At 40.0% G+C, this 22,416-nt stretch overlaps 1 protein-coding gene across 2 annotated transcripts in view; it reads left to right on the top strand.

Moving 5' to 3' along the window:
• Nt5b (5' nucleotidase B) overlaps positions 1–22,416 on the top strand; it is a 203,909-nt gene that overhangs the window by 1,402 nt on the left and 180,091 nt on the right. The gene's annotated exons all lie outside the window — the stretch shown is intronic.

Raw genomic sequence — 22,416 nt, 5'->3', positions numbered from 1 at the left:
TCTTGAATACCATGCGGTTTCTTTCAACCTATTTCTTATGATATTGAATGGTGGACTTGGCTGACCGCTGACCAATGGCTTCATAGAAGTAAACTTTTATATCTTTAAAGTTAATTGATTTCCATGAGTCTCAAATTTAAAACCGGTATTTTTTGGGTCCTTCCTTCTGGTTAACTCAGAGAACCTTTTTATTCCTCCTCTGTTGTCTGCTCGGTGGATGGATTACAATGAAAGGTAGTATCATGACGAAATGTAGACTAAATCAGGAAATTATTATGGACACTGAACTCCACAATATTAATAATCCATCCCGTATTCACACGACCTCAAACGCAAAAAACTTGAGCGTCCCATCGGATGAATGCCAGCCATATTCTCTCCTCTTTACCATCAGGCGCGTTTGTTATTATGGTTATGGTGTATTGTAATAAGGAAATACGTATGCATTTTCTTGAGTTAGGCTCTTTGGTGTCTGCCTTTTATTAGTGTAGCCTTATTTATGGTAGTCATACCTATTTCAAGGTCTGTGTTATCAAGACTTCAACTTAAACAGAAAGGAAGAAACGATTGTATGGTTAACAAATGAAAAAAATGCTCCAAGTATAAGTTTCCCTTCTAAATATTTGCTTGGATTTCTAAAATAAATTAATGTAACTTCACATCATGAGGGAAAGTTTTGCTTGTCATTTTCCGGTGCCTTAATGGATAAATTCCATTTATTGAGGAAAGATAGATATTTATAATTTTATAGATGTCATTTTTTCCCCCCATTTTTCTAGGACCCACAACCTTTCCCTTTGATTTTCAGTGGCAATTAGATAGCTTAGCAATTTTGTCAGGACATTCATTTATAGCCTCCAGCCATTCTGCTGGGCGTCGACTCTCGTTAGATTAAGAGTCTCGCGAATGGTGCGAAACGTGATTACGGGTGCATCATCCCTGCCGCTCCGAAATAACTTATTTATTGAGACTTGCGATCCATTTCAGACCGCCCTTTACACGTGATCGAAGTACCGAAGCGCATATACAATCTCATCTGTAATTTATTGACTTAAATGGACTGCCACATTCTTTAGCCGCTTCCGAAGTGAAAAGCCCCAATTCGAAGTTTCTAAGCAAAACCGAAAATATTTATAATTTTGGATTTTGAGCCAACAGATAGTATTGAGGCGCCGAATTAAAATCATGTGGTCTCTGGTGGCACCAATTTTTTGGCCCCGTATTAGATCATGGAAATGCTAAAAATTATGATACAGTTGGTTTTCATTTAAAGAAAACCTCGGGTAACCGAGGAGGCCTGAGTTTTCCATTTCATCAATTTGGCGAAACTCTTATTTTTTTCCCGTGGATCACACCTTTTTCGGGTACAATTGGGGGAGGACCGTTCTGTTTAATATGGGGGACATTTCCTTTCAGATATTTTTTCTTCGATACGCCGACATTCAAGTAAATGTTTATTTTAATCCCCATGTTCTGGAATATTTTTTTTCTTGTGGATTCTCTGAATATTAGTGTCGACTGGGGAGAAACTGGTGCTAGAAATGAATTATTAGAATTTATCACTTCAATTGATCTCTTTGACCGCGATTTATCATCGTATCTAGGCAACAAGTTTCATATCTATGGTACACTGGACTCGTTCCTTAACATTACGTAACCTTGTTGTGACTCGCCTAGGTGGGACGGAGTGGGCCATACAACACAAGAATCTACTCACTTCACATCGACAGTGCACACACGGTGGATATAGCACTCTCCGAGTAGATACGCCGCAGAATGTCATGGCTCCCGATTCTTAATCCCTGCGCGTCGACGTGGAAGGAAGTGAGGGACGCGATAATTTTTTGCGAGAGCCAGAGGATCCACTCGACTTTCGTAAGATTTCTACTTCCACTAAATGAGAATGTTTGACCTAATACGTAGGTTTTTCTGGGCAACAATTTTGCCCAAGTTTATCGTTTTTCTTTTTGGATGTAAAAAAGAAAGAGACTCTTGTGTTTCGAGCAGGATGATAGGCGTAGATTGGGGACTTATGATATGAAATACTAGGCATGGTTGACGAGGAGATACGATTGTTGAAAGAAGTCCTAAGGAGGCAAGGGAGAGGTGGGAATATGATAGAGATGTTGGAAGGAATGAGGGAGGAAGTAAGCATGCGGAATTGAAGAAGGGCTCATTTTAGTATCGGATGTCAGGTTTTGTTTTGTTAGGAAAGGCAAAGAAATGTAGGGATGTTGAGAGTTTATGTCCATCCAAAATCCACCTTAAACGGTAGACTACCATATTAAAATGTGTCGCGTGTTTCCCCTCGGCGTCTCATCACATGTCACTTTGTCATCCGTCAGTGGGAAATATAGTATCTCCCGAATTGAGAGAAGCGCGAATGATGTTCGAATTCTGGATCTTACCTCTTTCCTTAAAGGGAGTTGCACCGTGATATCAAGTATTCATCATTTTGATGAACTTTCCTATATTGTAATGAAAATACCATAAACACAGTAATCAAATCGAAGGTCGGTTTAGTAGGTGATGGTAGAGTTCACCCAGTACTAAGCCCGACAGCCTGTGAAATTCACACATCAGGGTAAGGGGGCCTGTTCCTTTCCCTGTGTCAGTAATGGTTTCCCAGGAAGATTTGGTACCCGAAAAATCACAAAGTTTGAGTGGAGCTGCAGGTGCCCAGAGATGCTTGCCCGGAAATCGCACCCGGGCCCTCCGGTCAGTAGTCCTTGAAGTCAATAAATTACGATGATCAAATAGGATCTTACGATGCTATTTTTGATAGATATAATCATCCAAAATCCATTATTTTATGCGTGCTGTAATAATTGATGGTTTCAGGCGTAACTTTATGGGATCGATTCTTTTCCAACGTGCTCTAATGGCAGTGGAGAAATGACACCAGAATAATTTGGTATTAATGGTGCCTAAATACATGTCACTCTCCAAAAGTTGATATCGCGTGTGCAAGGGTTGTATCAACGTTAACATGACAGCAGCTACTCTCATTTGTTTGAATTATATCGATTCTTTTGCATGAAAAAGCAGTCTTAAATCGAATAGTATCCACAACTGGCGTCTCAGAACTAGTCCCGAATAAATTTTAGAGCAAGTGTCACAAATTAATATGAATCTATTAAGAGTGCTTAAAAACTGTTTATTCACGTCATATCTTTTAAAGAATTACGCGTTGCAGTAATTTCATCGCTCTTCATTAATGCATGGACCAAGGTGACACAGTTACAATCCAACTTTCTTGACAGTTGTACGTTCGATTGCCTTTGTCTGCTTGTTTACCTTCTCATCGGACTGTGACTTGGAAACTGTATGCAACCTGCAAAAACACTTTCTTTGATGGCCTTTTTCCTCAGACTGTTCCTAAGAGCTGTCGGGTCATGTTGTATCCCATCAAGCGAGCATTCCACGATCACAGTAATCAACCCGAAAATCATTTTGAAGGGCCAGGGGTGTAACTCACTTCTTGCCAAGCATTCATATGAAATCTGCAGATCATGGCAGGGAGAGCCATTTCCCTTCACTCTTATCGCTTGCGGTTGCCAAGAGGGTTAAGACACTCGGAAAATCCCGCAGCTTGGGTTTTGAGTTGAGTTGTCTTCCATCTTGTCTTCGTGACACATCACCGTAGCTCGAAACAGGCACATAGCAGTAGTAGAAGTACATAGTTATTTATCAGGGTATGAGACCGGCCGGTGAGGTAATTTTCGCCACTGGGAATAATAGGTGGGTAATTAGGCAGATGAAGGGTTTTAAGGAAATGGGGACAGGGTGGAGAGAAACTCGGTGTCGGCATTACCCTAATTTTAACGAAATACTCCATGGGGTCACACAGTTTAACGTCCCGTCTGACGGACGGTGTGCCCCACTTGATAGCCAATTAGGGATCGGGATACCTCTGAACAATTCCGACGCCGCCGATACTCGAATTTAGGTCTTAGGGGTGGGAAGCCAATACTGTATTCTAGCCACCGCTCCAACCCGTTCCCTCCTCCCTCTTTTACCCCAGTTGATAGCTATACCAACCAAGCAACGGCCCCAACTCCATGGACACAAACGCGCTGTTGTAATAAATCCGTAGGGTTATCGTCTACTGTATCATCCTTAGAATTTGAATGAAACCCCCTTTATCCCGTAGGGGTCGTTTTCTTAGGGACCTCCGTCACTAGGGAACGCTCGGTGTTTTGGTGGGGCTCCGCTAGTATCTCCCACAAACGCTGAGCTCGGATAATTCTCTCGACACATTCCGTCTCTATCTGATTAGTATTATCATGCTCCCTTTATCCTACACTTTTATTCGTTCTGCTTGAACCTCTGATCTTGCAAGTACATACATGTAAATATGATACGCACTCAGGCGGGAACGGTTTCAGGGTCAACTTTCGTGGGCGGGGAGATTTAATCGGAGAAGAACTGTAATGTAATAGTTTTGTTCAAATCAAAAAAAACATATTCATGTTTTGCCTGTTTTTTGTTTTAGTTGTGTTAATAAATTGTAATGGAAGGAAATTAATGAAATATGTCATATCTTTGAAAGCGTCTCGGAAAGAGAAGGGGGTGGGATGGGGGACGGCCCCGTTGACCTCTTTGACCACCCATCCATCGCCCCTGGATCCGCCACTGCATTCCGCTGATGACCAAACTCATTAATTGTCCAAAAAGACAGCTGCTAGCGTCGGGGCCATTCAGGGCGCACGGAAGTTTTTGTTTTATGTTTCAAAATTTTTTCGGAGATTGGCGACGTGAAACAGTCCGTAGTGATAGTCCCTCTCTTTGCTCAGCTTCAGATTTGTGGATTTGTTTGTTCGGGGAGACTGGGACCAAACGGATTCTGCCTTAATGACATTCATTAACTCAGCACAGGGACGAGATATGATATGAAGAAGCGGGATGAGTGGTTTTGGACGAGTATGGTGGTATGCTTAGTAAAGACAAAAAGTTAAATTTTTAAGAGTGGTTCAGAAATCTATAAGTTCTTTCGAGTTGCACACTATCTGCTCCTAAGATCTTGTGTGATTGGAACTTGAGCCATATTTTCATGCCTTTCTCGGCGTTATTGCCTTTTCATGTTGCTCTCATCAAAATGTTTACGACTCATAAAATGTTTTGGATTTACCAGTGTGCTCTTGTACCAGTAAGTGTGCTCTTGTTCCAAGCGAAAGCGAACAGCATCTACCTTGCACACTGTTGTTCACGCCAATGTTTTAGGTGCTTGGAAAATAGAGCCTCGAATCAAATGGCGAAAATGGTATCGAAAATTGAACCCTCAGGGAAAATTTTTGTTGAATGGAGGAAAAAGGGAGGGCCGGAAATTAAAGTATCCTCCAATAAATCGTTTTCCTTCGAATTTTTTTTGGAATAGTTAATACTTCTTCAGCGTGGTTAGACTTTCCTTTATCAGTGCGTGGGAATAAATAAGATTTTGCATCTCAGTTTAAAGGAAATTCAGTTTGAAACGTAAGGAATTGAATGTACATTGTGACAATTTATTTTGAAGAGGAAAGTTATGAGAAATTTTGAATGGCAGGAACTCTTCTTGCACCCCCCCCCCCCTGCGCCGTTGTCTGCTCTATGTCAGGGATTCACGCACGACCTTTTAACCCTCAGGGAAAATGTTGTTTTCTATTTCACTTGGAAACATCTCCATAAGAGTATTCCCTATCAGTAAGTGATGCTTTCTCATCACAATCAATGCTTACTCGAATGTAATCTTTCATGTCACATCGAGGCCAAAACATCGCGCCGAGCGCCACACTTCTCTATCTCCATCTCCATACCACTGGCATAGAAACAGCAGATCTTTGATTTCAGTTATTTATATCCAATGGTGGTTTCTCGTGAGCAAGAAATTGGAATCATACAAGTATGTGAGTAAACGTAGGGCGTAGACACCTTAGAGCAATGCAATACAGCAGCGCTATTTAAACAATAGTATACATCTACATATATAGGAATGAAAGTCGGCGGGAAACTCATAAAATCAGTTAGGTTTGCGGTTGTTTAAGCTTTGGTTCGTCATTCAACAAAGAGGTTACAATCATTGCTGATTGCATTAGAAAATCAGTATGATACTCGTAGGTATAGGGTGAAGAATAGTGTAAACACGGGTTATGAGGTTTTTTAAGGAGGAGAAAGGCTATGCTAAACGTTAAAATAGGCCATAAACTGGAACTGGTGGATCGGTTTACCCATCTCGGAATAATTTTGAACCAGCATAGTAGATTTAGTAAGGACATAAAAAAGAGGAAATGCGTTAAGCAAAGAAGTGTTCATTGGGAGGAGGGAATTGATGCGTGGGACGTTCAGTAAGAATGTTAAGAAAATGCTTATTAAAACTTTAACAAGGAGCTTAGTTTTTTTACGGCGCGGAAATTATTGGAGCAAGATTATAGACGTCGATTGGAGGCTTATGAGGTGTAGGTGTGGAGAATGATGCAAAAGATAAAACGGACGGAAAGGAAAATAAACGAAGTGCTAGGCATGGTGGGCGAGGAGAGAGACTTCGAAAGAGACAGGAAATGTGGATGCGGAGTTTTCTTTGATTAGCGATGAAATGCTGAAGACAGCGATGTGGGGAGAACGTTAGGCAAGCGAGGTTGGGGTAGCAATAGAATACACATTTTGAAAAGAATGAATGAATATAGAATGTATCGTATACGGAATTGCAGAATAGTTGACTATAGTGTGGGGTGTCAGGTTGTGTCTTGGTACGTGAGGCTAAGAAATGTACCCTCGTTCAGTTTGTGTCCATCCTACTTTTTGGAGGGACTTAAAAAGTTGGAGAAACGCTGGGGAAAGCGTATCGAGCTATCAGGAGATTATGTTGAAAGATTAAAAAATAATCTGAAAATAATTTGCTTTTCTATTTTTCTCTGAGGGCTTGTTTAGCGACCCACGTATTTACTCGGCCGCAAACACTGTCGCATTTAGAAAGCTCAAATCGTTACCCAATACTGCAAGTGAAAGGATGCATATTCTATGACATGATCTCTGTTCTCAGAGATTATTTTCGCGTGCCCGAGACCTGTACCGCTGGCTTGTACCCTTGCAATTCATCTGTACTCGTATCGTTCAAGGAACACATTCCCCCTGGTGACAAACCGAGAAATTCCCTCGATCACCGAGGGCGTAAATGTAGAGAAGTTGTAAACACAGAAGGGCTATGTCACACACGTAGTGTTCATCGGTAATAAGATCAATTTTCCCAATTTAATGCATGCATGTGGTAGCAGATGGAAGGGCGAATGTAGGGTGGACAAGACTGAGGTAAAAAAGAATAGTCACGTTGGATGAAATTCAGGCAGAAAGGTATGTGGAGGAGGCAGAAAGTATGATGGAGATTAAGATTGGTTTATTGCAATCAAGGTTTTAGACTACAGTATTTCAGTAGTGTCATGATAGAGAGGGATCAGAAATTTAGCAGTGCTTACGTAGTGGATCCAATAAAAAGCTATCTTAACCAAGAGAATGCTCGTAACAATTTATCGTGGAGTGCATTAGAAATCATGCGAGGAACGTGGTAACATAGGATATGGTGCATCACTTCTTACAAGTTTCTAGTTCAGCATATTCATATTCTATATACTGATTCTCAAATTATAATTCCCCCGAAAGTAACTTAATTCGAAAATATTGTGTTGCGTGTTTATCAAAAAATTAAAATGGAGCGTAGATGATATGGTTCAGATGTTTCAGTTGGCAGATGGTTCAGAAACTTGGCTGTTTATGCAGGAAGAGAAGCGTAGATTGGAGGCCTTAGAGATGTGAGTGTGGAGGAGGATGGAAAGAGAAACCAACGGTGGAGTTCTTCAATTGTTCCCGGCTCAACTTTTTGGAAGTTCATGTTCATTAAATGAAGAACACAATGTATCTTTCCACTGTTCTTTATATACGTACAACTAGTTCCAACGCTTTCAACCCACCAATCACATTTCCTGACGCTTAACACCCCTCTCCCCCTTCCCATCAACGCCGATCGCAACCCCACTTTTTCCCCTCCTCTCCCTCATGAATGGTATATAAATGGACTACGACTTGATTAATTGTACCTGATGATGACGCTTAAGCGTTGAAACTACTTGTACGTCAATTAAGAACAGTGGGAAGATACATTGTGTTCTTCATTTAATGGACGGAGTTCTTGTTATGGCAGGGAAAGAGAAAGGGCGGTTGGGAGAAATATGAAAAAGATAGGGCAAGTGGATGGAGGAGTGTGTCTAGAGAGGAACGACGGGATGCGGAAGATGGTAATAGAGTGCAGATTAGTGGGAAGGTGAGGTCGATAGAGGAGAGAATATGAATTTTGAATGGAATTAAGGGAGGAATAGAGTATGTAGAGCGAAAGAATGAGTTATTGTTATGTGCAGTATGGGTTTAATCAAGATTTTTCGTCATGTTTGTTAAGATTCAGGAGTGTTGTAGATCTGTGGTCGTAGCATCATCAAAAACGTACCCTAAGCCGGTAGACTACAACTATCAATTATAATTATACTAGCATTCACTGGATTATTTTTTATTCCGAGTCTACCCCCTAAGGTTTATTTATTACGTCCTAGTTTTGGCTATCGCGTTGTGTCGTGTTAGGTGATGCTCAGAAGTTTAGCGGCTGTCAGTCTGGGTGCCCATTTGAACCCTACCTCAACCGTTAGACTACCATTAATAACAATAAAATCGTCGCGCCGCTCAACCGACCTCAGCCAGAGAGGGACAAAGTTGTCTGCTCTCGTCAATTTTCACCGCGCCCCCCGAGTGCAGTGAGACCACCCTCCATTTTTCGCGTCCGCAGCGGCGGCACGGCCTCCTCCCCTTCTCCACCTCACCAACTTTTCCGCGAGTCTCCCGAGGGCTTCGCCGCCAGCCCTTCGTCTCTCAGGCATCGACGCCGCGCCCCAAAATAGTACTCCAACGCTCGCCCCGCATCCACAACCTCCTCCCCCACCTCCCACCGCATCGTCGCCACCATCTGCCGCTGTCCCCCGACATCCCCCACACGCTTCTCCTCCGTCGCCTCGATTCCCGCGGACTAGGAGGGAGGGAGAGGAAGAAGAGCAGGGGTTTGGACGTGAAGTGGGGACGGGGATGCTTATCACCACCAAACTTCCCCACTCCCATCATCGATGCAAGCGCGTGGCGATAATTTATTGCGTTATTTTTTACTTGGCCGGGAGTCTGGGAACGGGATTATGAGTCCAAAGCCTATTTATTTTAGAATCACGAGAATAATTTTCCGACATGTTTTCAGGAAAGGGGATTTCTTTTCCCCTTCGATCAGGTTCGATGAAACCTTACTTAGCGTACTCTTTACCTAAGAAGCGACCCATCTAACATTGAAAATTTTCAAGCTCTCCGTCAGTAAATGTAGAAAAACAAGCTTACAGCCAACTTAAGTATCGCCTGTGACGTTTTTGAAATATTCAGTTAGGACTTCAATTTATGGAATCAAGTTTTGTTCGTAACTTTAATTCCAGCATAAAGTCCTTAATCCGGCTACTTTGATTTTGCTGAATGGTTTTATCTTCATCCTATTGTTTATATCGAATTTTACGTAGCGGTTTCATTACTTACGGAGTATTGAAGAAATTCCGCAATAACGCCGAGTGGTAGGACTACGGAGTCCTGAAACGGCTAATAGACTCCTGGGCAGAGCATCAGAATCGCTCTGATGGCAATTGATGGCGACTTCGTCCGTATGGTGGAGTTTAAAAAAAACTGGTTCATTATTGAAAGATGAATCTGTTGGCAGTTATATTTCCTATGGGATTTTCTTTATCCCTATCAGAAAAAAAATCGTGTTTAGAATTGACAGGACTATTGGGGATTTGTCAAAATTTTTACAAATTTCGAGAGCTTTAATGCCACATGATATTTTATCAATTTGCTTCGATGAGGTGTGAAGCCATTTCCAGGCTATACGAGTATGTATACGGAATCTTACACGCAGTCAGTTTACTTGTAGGTGCGTAAAGAAAGCAGATCTATTTTTAACATGATCTTCCTCTTACAGTTAGGAGCAGGACACTTTTTTGTTTAGGTTAAGTTTTAAATTTATCCTTAACGTTCCTACTCCTACTAATCCTGGTGGATAACTATGAGATTTGTTATTCGTAGATCCGCTCATCTAATTCCTCGCTTCAAAATGGCACGAGTTTATTCCAGCAATTTATTGCATCTCTGCATATTGGGGTCGTCTTCTTTCATGTTCACACTTCGTGGCGGGTGATATCATCTTTCCCTTTGATTTCATCCACTCCGATTTCTGCATGTTCTGTGTTCTCACTCAATGGAAGTACTACTAGAGTGAAAGTGAAACATTTTCGAAATCCCATTTATATATTTCTTCTAAAAATTCCCTAAATTCAAATAAGGCGGAAAAAATTAATGCAGGTGTTTGAGTGGCAATGGACTGTTTGAAGACTGGTGGAGAGGGTAGAATTCTTGTAGTGCTGACGAGGTAGACAAGGAAAGAATAAGCATGTTGGACCAAATGAAGGGATTCAGGAAGTACGTGGATTTAAATAATGGCGTATTGCAATGCAGTTTTTATAATATTTATTTACTGTTGTGTGAGGTGGAGCTCAGAAATATAGCAGGGGTCAGGTATTGTTTCTACTACTATGTACTAGAAATTTCTAATATTATTCTAGCTACTCTCAATAATTATATTTCATCTCAAGTTTTCCACTTAACACATTGTAGGTGGGTATGATAATATATTTTTAAATTCAACTAGGTATGCAATTAAGCATATCTTAACTTTGTTAAGGATTAAAAGTTTATCAGTTAATTTATATGTCGAGAGATAATTGAGCGCCTCTCCAATGTAGACAAATATTTTCTTAAAAGGGTGAAAATTCCAAGTGTTCATTAATGAACTCAGGATATTATTTTTTTAATGGGAAATTTCGTTTCCCCGTCCGACTTGTCCATTCGTTTCCTCTGGGTTCACTTTTCTCCCCCGAGAGGTTTATTTCTCTCAGGCGTACGTAGGAGGAAGAAATAAAGAGTTTTTCATGCTTCATTCGTCCCTTGATTCATAAATAATGCGTCGTGTGGTTGTATTTCTGTCCTGTACCTGTGTGAAATGCACTGTTGCCCATTATTCCAAACGCTGCTTATCAGATTCGGAGTCAGCGTAGGCTCAGCATTTACTAGTGATTTTCAAATGCAATCTATTCTCTAAGCGGATTCGTATTGCTTCTTGGTTCTTAGTAATTTTCTCCCGTTGTCTCCTTTTGGACTTCCCACTCGTCATGAACGTTCTGTCCCGATTCCAGCCTCAGGACATTTTTCCGGCGATCAATCATCTGACAAGTTTACGATCGGCGGCCGTTTGTTATTTCTTCTTCGATTTGCTCTCCGTAACCTTCGAGCTTCGAGCGTTAATGACCTGCTACTGTGGAATTCATGCAGTATTTCAACCATTTCAAAATCACGTCTTCGTTCAATAGGAAAATGGTGAAAGAGTCGTTCGACTGAGGCTCGAAAGTTCTTCGAGTGAATTTACGGTTGAGCTATTAATTATACCACCAACTCATCTTCATTACCATAGGATTTACAAGGGGATTTGCGGTAACTAGACCAACCGGTGTGAATTTAATAATGGCGAATTTATTTATTTATTTAATACCTAGTCTACAATCAACAAAGGAATTCCAAATCTACAACTTATTGTGCATTAATTTGCACCCATGCACATTGTCACTCCGTCAAATTATGAGAGGACTTGGCCCTTAGAAATATGAATGGTTTGCAGCTGAAATGAGGACGCCATTAATGTACCCTCTTGATAGTCTCTTTTCTGTATATGTTGTGTTCATGTGTTTGTTTTTCGGATCTTAAAGTGGTAATGGCAGTTCCCCTTTGCGTTCTAAATCTTTCGAAGAACCTTTTTGTTAACTCACCCGGCACCCACTTTCCTTTTCCTCTTACTATCCATTATTATTCCGAAAAGGAAAGGATTTCAATCACCCTATATAATTGACTCTATTGTCGAAATAGTACAATATTTTCTCCGAAAATTTTCAGCTACGTGTACATTCATTGCAATAACTTTCTTGTTAAAAGCTGCATTTCTCTTGTAAAAAGGTCGGATGAAAGACTCTCTTGCGCGTACGTGTGCTCTTATTCATTTAATATATTTACTTTCATTAATTTTCTGTTCTTTTTTTAAATTATAGATACTAGACGTTAAGAAAACTTTAAGACGTATGTCCGTCAAGTATTGAAAGTACATGTAATTATTGTGAATAATAATAAGTAATTAGTCTTCATTCTTTCGTTGTGTTTGGGATTATTGTTATTAGGTATTCTACCGTTTGATGGAATGCCCGGACCGAACACCCCTTCATTTCTTAGCCTCTCGTAACAAAACACAACCTGATTCCCAACACTATAATAAACCTATCTTCAATGCTGCATACTTCAGTAAGGCGTCTGACCCCTGTGGGGCGAACATTTGTGTGATGGTGTCACATTAAAAACACTATTGAGGAAGGCGACGGTAAACCACCTTATTTATTTATCGCCAGGGTTAAGGCGAATGCTTTTTACTCTCTGAAATTGTTGCATTGAAATGCACATTAGCGGATGACTCCGTTAAAAGTAACTGTTGCGGCATCTCCCGCAGTTTCTTTGGAATGAATATTTGGGAACATTATGTGCCATTATTTTATTTGTTTTCATTATCATTTTTCTTGTTTTAATTTTGTTTGGTAAATTTGTTGTAAACAATGAATTTTTTTTGGAAAGTCAAATGGACAGTAATAAATATTTATTTTTGGTTATGAATGCATTCTCAATTTATTTTACCCTGTTATGTTTTTATTTTACATTGTGTTGCACTCAGTAAATGTTTTTTTTTGTCTTCATTATATCGAAAGCGTTCATTCATGTTTTCCCGCATTATACACTTTTGTGTGTTCTTTTTTTCCTCACTTGTTATCCCCATTCTGTTTGGTGTTTCGTGCGGCATATTGCAAATAAAATTTCTCGTGTTGTCTCTTGACATTCATCTTTCGGCTTATATAACTCAAATATTTAACCCCAATGACGGGATTGAGCACCCATGATGATGATAACCTTTCCAACATCGGTCAGATTTGGTGTCCTCCTTGTTGTTACCTCTTCCGAATTATTATTATTATTAAAATCCACATGTGCTGATAGACAGTGTCAGGTGGCACACAAGTCCCGAGTAATCACAAAAGATAATAGGTAAAATCAATCAGTAAAACAAAAGTACACTTAAAGGGAACTTCAAAACATAAATATCTTTTACAAATTAAGAAAATCCCTATCTCATTAATATCAATCAATCAGCCAGAAAAAAAGATAAATTAAAAAAAAATTAAGCTGTTACATATAATTTTACACCACACATCAATCAAATAATTACATACATTCCTTACATATTTTATTTAAAAGTATGCACTCTGTTAGGAAAGGGCTCGAATAGTTTTGCAGGTAAGGTATTTTAATCAACAATTATTTTATTTTGAAGAGAAAATATTTTCTTATTCGTTATTTGTGCCTGGCATTTTACCATGAATTTGTGGTCATTTCTCCCTATAAAATTTGGGTCCCCCCCTCTTTTATAAGATCTGCCCAAGCATTCTCCCCCTTCAGAAAGTGGAACATTCCACAAAGTCTGCTTACTTTTCTTCTAGTTTGTAGAGGTTCCCAGCCCAGCGTTTTTAACATGTCAGACACACTCTCTATCCTCCTATGCTTCCCTAGGACATATCGGGCAGCCTTTCTTTGTACTTTTTCCAGTTTTTGGTATGTCCTTCTTCATTCTTCTTCATTATGGGATATGCTGGTCAGTTATTAGTGCTGTATCATACCCTGAGCATTTCGGTTAGGGATTTCTTAATTTAAGCTAAGTTTTGTGTGTGTGTGTGTGTCAGCTTTTTTAATCGCTTTAAATGCTTTATTTTATTTTCTCTAGTCGGAGGTTAAAAGAAGTTGAAAACTCAATAATTCATGACATAACGGGATGTGTTCTAAAATATGGTTCTCGCAGTCGCAAAACATCAAGTAACCAAATACTTACGGAATTTATTGGGCTACTTGTTTCGAACATTCAGTAATTATAGTATATTAATGGTGATTATATGAAGGCATACCTTAAGATTGTCTCTTGGCATTGAAAATATTTTGTAGAAATTATAAATTTGTTTCATTTTTGCGAATTTTATTTTATGCCTGTTGGCCATTCACACCGTGTCCCCCCAGGAAAGTACGATTTTCAGTTGATTTTGTTTTTATCACAAGTTCTTAAGCGGATAAAATAATACTTCGTAATTCCACAGATTTATTTATTTATTATTTTATCCGCATTACAAAGTATTATTTTATCCGCTTAAGAATGAACCGATTCCATAAAATAACGCCTGAAACCATCGATTTATCACAAGTATCTAGATGATCCATTTAGCGATTCTTCTCTTCTGTCCTTCCTGCAGTTGGCCACGGCAACCCGTCGCTGTGCATTGATCTAAGCAAAACGAGCCCACCGCTTTGATATTTCGTCATTTCGAAAACACATTGGTATGAAAAAGTTCCTCGGGCATGAACTACTCCTGTTCATTCGTTGATTTATCTCCCGGCGCGTTGGCTTTCTGGGCACTCCGTTCGCTCCGCAGGCAAGGCATCTCTTCCATAACCGACCTTCGTCGAGATGTTGTGAGGTCTCCCTGCGTCATGCGACTTCTTATCTGCATTTCTTCCTCTGCATCGTCGCCTTACTCCGCTCCTTTTTTTCATTCCCCAGCCCCCATCTTTCCCCCGCTTTCCTCAAGAGGGCGATCGAGAGCATTTCCCTCTCGCCTCTCTGGCCGGTTGGAACTCGAAGGATGCGTCGTCTCTGAATGCTGCACCCCCAACAGAAGGGGTGAATGATTGGAACAGGAGTTACCCCGCGCATTGAAATATGTACTCAGTGCCCCTCTCTTTCTGGAACGAACCCTCAGATTTTTTACACAGGTCAGTGAAAGAGGAATCAAAGGAGAGGCAGATTGAAAAGGGGTTAATCCAATCCGTCCTTCCCATTATTCCACGCGAAAATTCCCGAACCCCGGAACAAATTACTTTTATGTGTAAGGGAGAAATCACTAGCTGCGGTTACACACATAGTACTCTGCAAGCCACCGCTAGGGTGTGTGGCAGGAGGTGATTACACGCAAGACTGATTTTTGACAACAGATACTTCTCCCCCCCCCCCTTAATGCTGTCGGACGTTTTTCTGATCCCTTATCGTAAGTGGGGAAAATGATATTTGTTCTACAGTTAATCTCTTTAATTTTGTTTACATGGCCTCTTATACTGTAAGTACGATGGGGTTAATAATAAATCTTTTTCTACATCAACGCTAAAGAGACATCCTTCTAATTTATGCAAGAGATTTAGTCTGAATTTAACCTTCGTTCCATGGAGTGTTCCAAATATAGCTCCTCGAATCCGAAGATGTACAGTTATGGATGCACCAATTGACTGAGCTCGGCGGTGCAGCAGTGCAGTCAAGGGATTTGTTTAAAAGTGGATTTTTGATTGGATGAAAAATACCTATCGAGTGCCTACATTACCAAGCAGGGTCATTTATGTTTGTAGTGGAGCGCTAAAGTTTTGTTTACCGCTTGGTTCAGTTACCAGAAGAAACAAATAATAGTTTTTGCCTTCATTGGGACTCAGATTGAAAAATTTATTGATTGGAAAACATTTCGGTTCGGAATGAGAACTTAAGCAATTCATACCCAGCATTTCATTTAAGCTTTCCCGTGACAGAGGCTTAAGTGTTAATTGAGGATGCTAAATGTATACAAGCCGAAGAACTTCTCGTTAGCATCGTATAGTTATCGGTAAATAATGAAATATAAATATTCGGCCGTTACACACAATGCTAATCACCTTAATAATGACACAAGCTTGTTGAAACCATGGTCCATTAATTAAAATTATGGTTCGAAAATGTATACAATGGTTTTTCTCATGGATATTGTCAAATTAGATAACTCATCCGAAATTAACTTGTATATTAAATTTCTAATTGAATTTGAATTGTTTGGGGCCATGGTAGCCCAATGAGTTGAACATACAGCTACTATCCAAGGAGTTAGGGTGCTAATCTCGGGTTAAAACATTTGGGCAGCCCGATCCAGAATATCCAAGTGCGTTCATGTGGTCGCTAGAACTTCGTGGGAAACCGAACGGTGGGAAACAGAGAGAGGAAATGCCCCTTTCCCCAACCTGAATGCGTGCATTGCACACGCCTAAGGGCATCAATCAGAGTGAGCTACTCACCGACACTCTTGCGTGAGGTGAATGCTGTGTGTGGATCTGGTGAGTATAATGCATTCACTATAATTTTATGCGAAGTCAACTTTTAATTTAACTTCAATTTAATCGAAGCCAATTCACGAATTAATCATGGACTTGGCTGACTTCTTCAAACTTAATTCCCAGTTTCCGGTTACCACAATGTCATTTAATGAAACCTATTATGATATACTCGTAATGGAACGGTTTTCCGAAGCATTTAAGGACGGAGGAATGGCCATAAGTAGTAAGTCAATGCCAATTTGAATATATATGGTTGATGGCTCTTAAAATATAAGTTTATGGGTTTACTTGAACCAACGGTTTCGCAAATTATAGCTTCGTTAGTAAAATCGATAATTTTCAACGGTTTTTGGTCAGTAGAAGCAGCAATTCAACTAATCACGTGGTATACCTTTAGTGGGCATTATCCCACCCCCCTCTTAAATGGTACAATGATGGTGATACAGTATTTATATAAATGGTGATATTAACCAAACCATAGTTATATACCCGAACGTTGGTTTAATTAGAAAATGCTCTGAAAAGCGAACGGAAACCTTTTTACTTTCCGTTCTCGTGTAAATAATAATTTCTGCTATAACTTGCAGTGTTGCCTAGCTTCTGCTCTGGTGACCTTGTGTGCGAGAGAAGATGAATATCTAACAAGTTAATGTCATGTCGAATCTGGTTTATGCTAGAATACGAACGATGGTTAACTGGCTCTTATTTTATGACGTTTATTCTTTGCAGAAAAAACCCGTGAAGTAACCTCAACTATAGAAAGACTCAATTAAATTTAATTTTTCATTGTCATTATTGCCGTGAGGTAAAATGAATTTTCAAGGCGTGGGAACATATTTTTTCTCGTAAACGGTAAGGATTTTGACGTACTTTTTTCCTAACTATAAAATTTGCAACTTCAACTGAAAGAGATAAAAGTTTCATTGTTTCGCAATACAGGAACGATTCAATTGGATTTGAGATCCTTCATAGTATCTCGATGTTTAACTTATCGCATTAAACTACCTGAATCAATCACAGTCTTTTTAATTAAACTTTTGAATCAAAATTAAATTTCGAAGCAGGCGTCTCCTACAATATATTTTACAAAAGAATGCTCAGCACTTACTCTAGTAGATTTTTTAAATCACTAGTTTCACGTCCACATATTAGATGACTAGAAATCTCATTTTTAACCTCATAAAAGTGGAAATTCCAAAGTGTAACAATTCATCGGGACTCGAACGTGCATCCCTCAATGTCCGGCCGAGTGCTTTAGCCAGTTAAGCCGCTGAGGCGTCATTACAAAAATTGAAATCTCGGGGGATTCAAAGGAACGTGTTGTTATGACGAAATACCCTGTATACAAGTATCACCACCTGTGGAAAAGTGCAAATTTGTTTCTCATAATGACGAACTTCCACTACATTTTGCCTGAATCTGTGGAATATACCCTGTATACAATTACATAGGCATTCGTAGCCGTGCGCACTGCGCCACAATACACGAGGTAAAAGCAATGCAATAATTTCATAGTGCAAACATCATCCGCCTGGACCGGATTTCGAACCCGGATCCCTCGAAGCCAGTAAATTATTATTAATTTCGCACATGTGCCATTTGTGGTGGATTTGGTCTGTTTATAATCTGGTGACAATTTTATATTTTTTAAATGATGTGTATTACATGCTGTTTGTAATGTTAGACCTGGTAATTTTTGAAATATTGCTAGAGCAAGAGAAAATTATTGTTTTTCTGTCACTAATGGTTTTAAATCTGTATTTATTTAACTAAGTTACCACAAATGCAACAGGTATCTACGTTATCGATTTGTTGGTTCTTCTTGCTCACTATTCGCTCAGTCAAATTGGTGTGTTGGAGAGAAAGATAGTCCTTTGTTTTCAAATGAAGTCGGGTATATTAAATTCGCATTGTCAATTTCATTGGGAAAAATATAATAATGGGACTTTGATCGTATGTTTTATGTGTATGTAGTGCGAATTACAAGGAAAACACGTAGATGTAGGAAACATCTTTATGGTTGGACGGGAATGCATTTGTCCGTGGGAAGGAAAATGCTACTGAAAAGCCAGCTTTTTGGGCCAGTTTTCTCAATTCCTCCGGACGCTACGAATAGGACTGTGAGATGCAGGGTAGTTTCAAAATTCTTTTCTTCCGTTCAGCTTAAGCAAACTAGTCAATAGGGGCACCTTTCATTTATTTAAGCTGGAACTGTTACAATGCGTTGACCACCGCACAGCGCGGGGATTCGGGGCGGCTGGGTTGAAAAAAATCACTAGATTGGTTAACCCAAGCATGGTAGGCCCGGGGAAAGTGTGTTCGACTGTTGACCGAAGGGTTCCGGCTTCGAATCCTTATGTTGTCATTGGTCATAAATAGGTAAGTCAAAGTCAGGAGTGCCCGAAATTTTAGAGAGGTGGAGGCATACAAGTAAGTATGTAGTTCGAAAGGGCAAATAGGGCCGGATCTAAAAGAATATATAATTTATTGATCTACATTACGCCTACCATACTTAAAAATAAACAAACGGAAAAGTTTATATTAGTAATAAAATAAAGAAAATATATCATATATTCTCAAAATAATCGATAACAATAATTTAATTACACACGAGAGTTATGTCCCAATGTCAATGAAATTATTTAACTGGTAGTGAGAGATGACAACGTATCTATAACACTGTAATGATTTTTCTGCGAACTATTGGCGTTAAAATGGTATATCGAACAACCTTAGGTTGAGGGGTACGTGCGCACCATATCCAATGTTTCCACCGGCCCCATAAAAATCGTATGCGGGCTACAGTTTGGGAACCTCCGATCGAAGCCATGCCGTACTAATACGTTCTGGGAAAACACATGTCATGGAACCCTTTCCTGAATCTGTTCCTTTAGTTTTAGCTCATGCAGATAAATATTAAGGTCGGGGGCGTGTTGAATTAGGTCATGTAGATTCATGGGGTGTTTTAGACGAAGGTGGACAAAGTAGTTATGCAATAGAAAGAAACATTGCATTAGGTAAAGAGGCTTTTAAAGTGAGGAAATAATGGATGACAGGGTCCTTAATGAAAAGATGAGAACGAAAGCCTGATGAAACTTTAAACTTTGACTTTGCTATGGCCCCCAAACGTTAAGGCAAGGATTGTTAGAAAATATATACATTGGTAGCTTAGTCGATAACTTTAATGTGTAGCGTAGTATTTTACCGCTCGGAAACTTGGTCGTTAAGTTAAAGATTTAAGCGTAGATTGGAGAATATTGAGATGTGGCGTGGGGGAGAAAGGAAAAAGTGAAGTGGACGGGAAGAAATAATAGGTTGGCTTGGTCGGAGAGAATTGTTGGGAGAAACTCTAAGAGGGCAGGAAAACTGGATTTGAATGATATTGAGTGGCAAAGGAATATCGAAAACTGTAATAGAGGGAGTAATGTTTGGTAAGCGAGTTAGTGGGAGGGAAAGCATAGGTGTGTCGGATGGGATGGGGAGAGGCAGAAAATATGTTAGTTTGAAGAGAGATCTAGTATAAAGCAGGGTATTAGAGTAACTTAGTGTTGTACTAGGTGGAACTCGTTCGGCAGAATTTCGTTCCAAAGTCTGCCTTGGCCGGTATGTGGAATGGAAATAAGCAGGTAACGAGTCGCTTTTCGCACCGATTTTCGGAATGAAAGGTTTTCTTCGGTTTTCATCCTCGTCGCCTAAGGAAACTTTTTTTGTGTGACAACGAGGATCGATATCGGACTTGTAATATCACACAACCCAGGCATATTTTCATCGCAGTCCTTGGCGGATTGGCGTCGCAATTGATTGAACATTGCACATCGTAGTCGATAATTGCACATCCCTGCTCTGACGTAACGTTGAGGGATAGAGTTCCAGTTGTCTTCCAAGAACGGTCTTCCTTCGACCGTGGTCGAGTCAGAACACGAGGACAACTCGACACTCGTTGCTATGTATTTTAGTATTGGGTGAATGCAATAGTTCGTGAGAATTAGGAGTGTACAATCTCTTGACTGACGTATTCAATTGTTCAAGGCTCAAGTTTGTGGAAGTTTTTGTTCATTAATTGAAGACCACAATGTATATTTCCACTGTTCTTTATTTACGTAAGCGTTGAAACGAGTTGAATGTTAAGGATTTCTTAATTTAAGCTAGGTTTTGTGTGTGTGCCAGCTTTTTTAATCGCTTTAAATGCTTTATTTTATTTTCTCTAGTCGGGGGACATTCTCTCAGGCCCCACTCAGTTGTGTGTCATTAAATTACATCGCCATTTCGGATATTTGGGGATGCATTGAGGGGATTGGTCCGTCATTCCAGTTATGACGGGAAATCTGCTCATGTAGTAAAGGTTTTATTTAGAAGAGATAGTCCTAATACCATCACAGAAACGGAGGTAATAAATATACGGGGGAAATTATGGATTGGAAAAAAATATATTTTATATAATTTTCGTTTTGCAAAAATTGATAGTAAATTGTTTTTTTTGTGTGTTTACGAGTGCATGCCACAGTTGTCATGGCAACAAAGCTCGTATTTTGAAATGTTCTGCGAAAGAGTTTGTATGAATGACCACCTCATTAATTTTTGCTTTGGGGATCTGAATGTTGCGGTAGCTAACGTACAGGCATCCCACCGAGAGGACCCGGGTTCAAATCATGGAGGCAATAAATATTTTTCAGAAATATCCCGATGCCTACTTGAGGTGCTTTGCGGAGAGCAATATGAGTGAGTACGACCTCCGTCGGTTGGGATTACCCTACTCTTGGCGCCTTTCGAATAGAGTAGGGTTATGCCGACGCTGGGTTTCTCTTTCTTTCCCTTTCCGTAATAGCTATTTGACCAAATATGACATATATAAATCAAGGTCAAGGTAAATTACTACATAAACTTTCCTCACGTGGAATTTTTCTAATATCAATTGGAAAAGAAAAAAATACGATAGTGGTGGACGGGAAATATTTAAATTCTACTTCACTTAACCTCTCCGGAACTCCCAATGCCACTCCATACGAGCGTGAATATTAGATATTGTAGCGAAAATGTCTTGATTCGCTGACGGGGCGAGTGGGAGAGGAAGGCCTCCTCGCTGAGCCGTTGTTCCCATATTTTGGGCATTTCCCCACCCCAACATTCTCCCCCCCCCCTCTTTCCTCCCTCCGTCTTTATCTCCCCATCCCGCAGTGATCCTCTTGTGCCGCCACCCCATATAGGGTCAAAGAGGCCCTGATAGGTGAGCCTTAAACGATGTTGAAAGGTTTCGCACTCCCATCCTGATTTCGTCCCGTAATCCTCTTTGGCATTTTTTCCTGAAGTACGACGCTCGCAAGTCGCAGCCAAAACGCGATCTTGGAGAGACGACCTCGCATCTATTGGGGGATCGTTTCATGCTGGTCAAAAGAATAAATCGTAAAGGGCTCTATGCTCCTATATCGCCAGTTGTACGAAAAGACTTAGCTGTAAGTAGTTTGTAGTCTTAAATGATAAGCTCGAATGCATTGATCATTCATGACGCAGTCTCATAAATATTTTAGCTCACCTGGATGATAGGCTAATGTAAAATTGTAAACAATTATATATTCCCTACGGAAATTCGGCAAATAGAAGATAACCGATTTCACCGTTAATTGCATACGCATTGCAGTAAACTTAACTAAATCAGTTCTGATCCCAAGAAATTTTATCGACTACTTAGGAGAGCACGTTATTACCGCAGAGCAGGTATTGTTGTTAACCCAGAAAACCGAGTGAAATAGACCCAGTTAATACCGCTCTAATTCTAGTATCGAGTTCCTTATTCTCAACTAATGAAACGTCTGGGCATGCTGCCTTGATGAGGACGGTTGCTGTTGGGTAGAAAACAATGCGGTTAAACCAAATAACATTCATTTCAGCTTATTCCCATTGATACAAATTGACGTTTCCGTGATAATGAATTCTTACGACTTTGTTGTAAATAACGCGTTGACCGATTGGAAGCCAATGAGTTTAGTGCGAAGGGCATATGAAACAAATATGCAAATATACGTTCCGTCCCGCTGTAATGGGAATCTTTTCCCGGGAGTCACATCAGAG

This window comes from Hetaerina americana, unplaced genomic scaffold (assembly GCF_022747635.1).
Source record: "Hetaerina americana unplaced genomic scaffold, ioHetAmer1.1.p SCAF_5, whole genome shotgun sequence".
NCBI classification, from domain to species: domain Eukaryota; kingdom Metazoa; phylum Arthropoda; class Insecta; order Odonata; family Calopterygidae; genus Hetaerina; species Hetaerina americana.
Note: the sequence above shows the minus strand (reverse complement) of the source record. Positions and strands in the feature narration are given on the sequence as shown.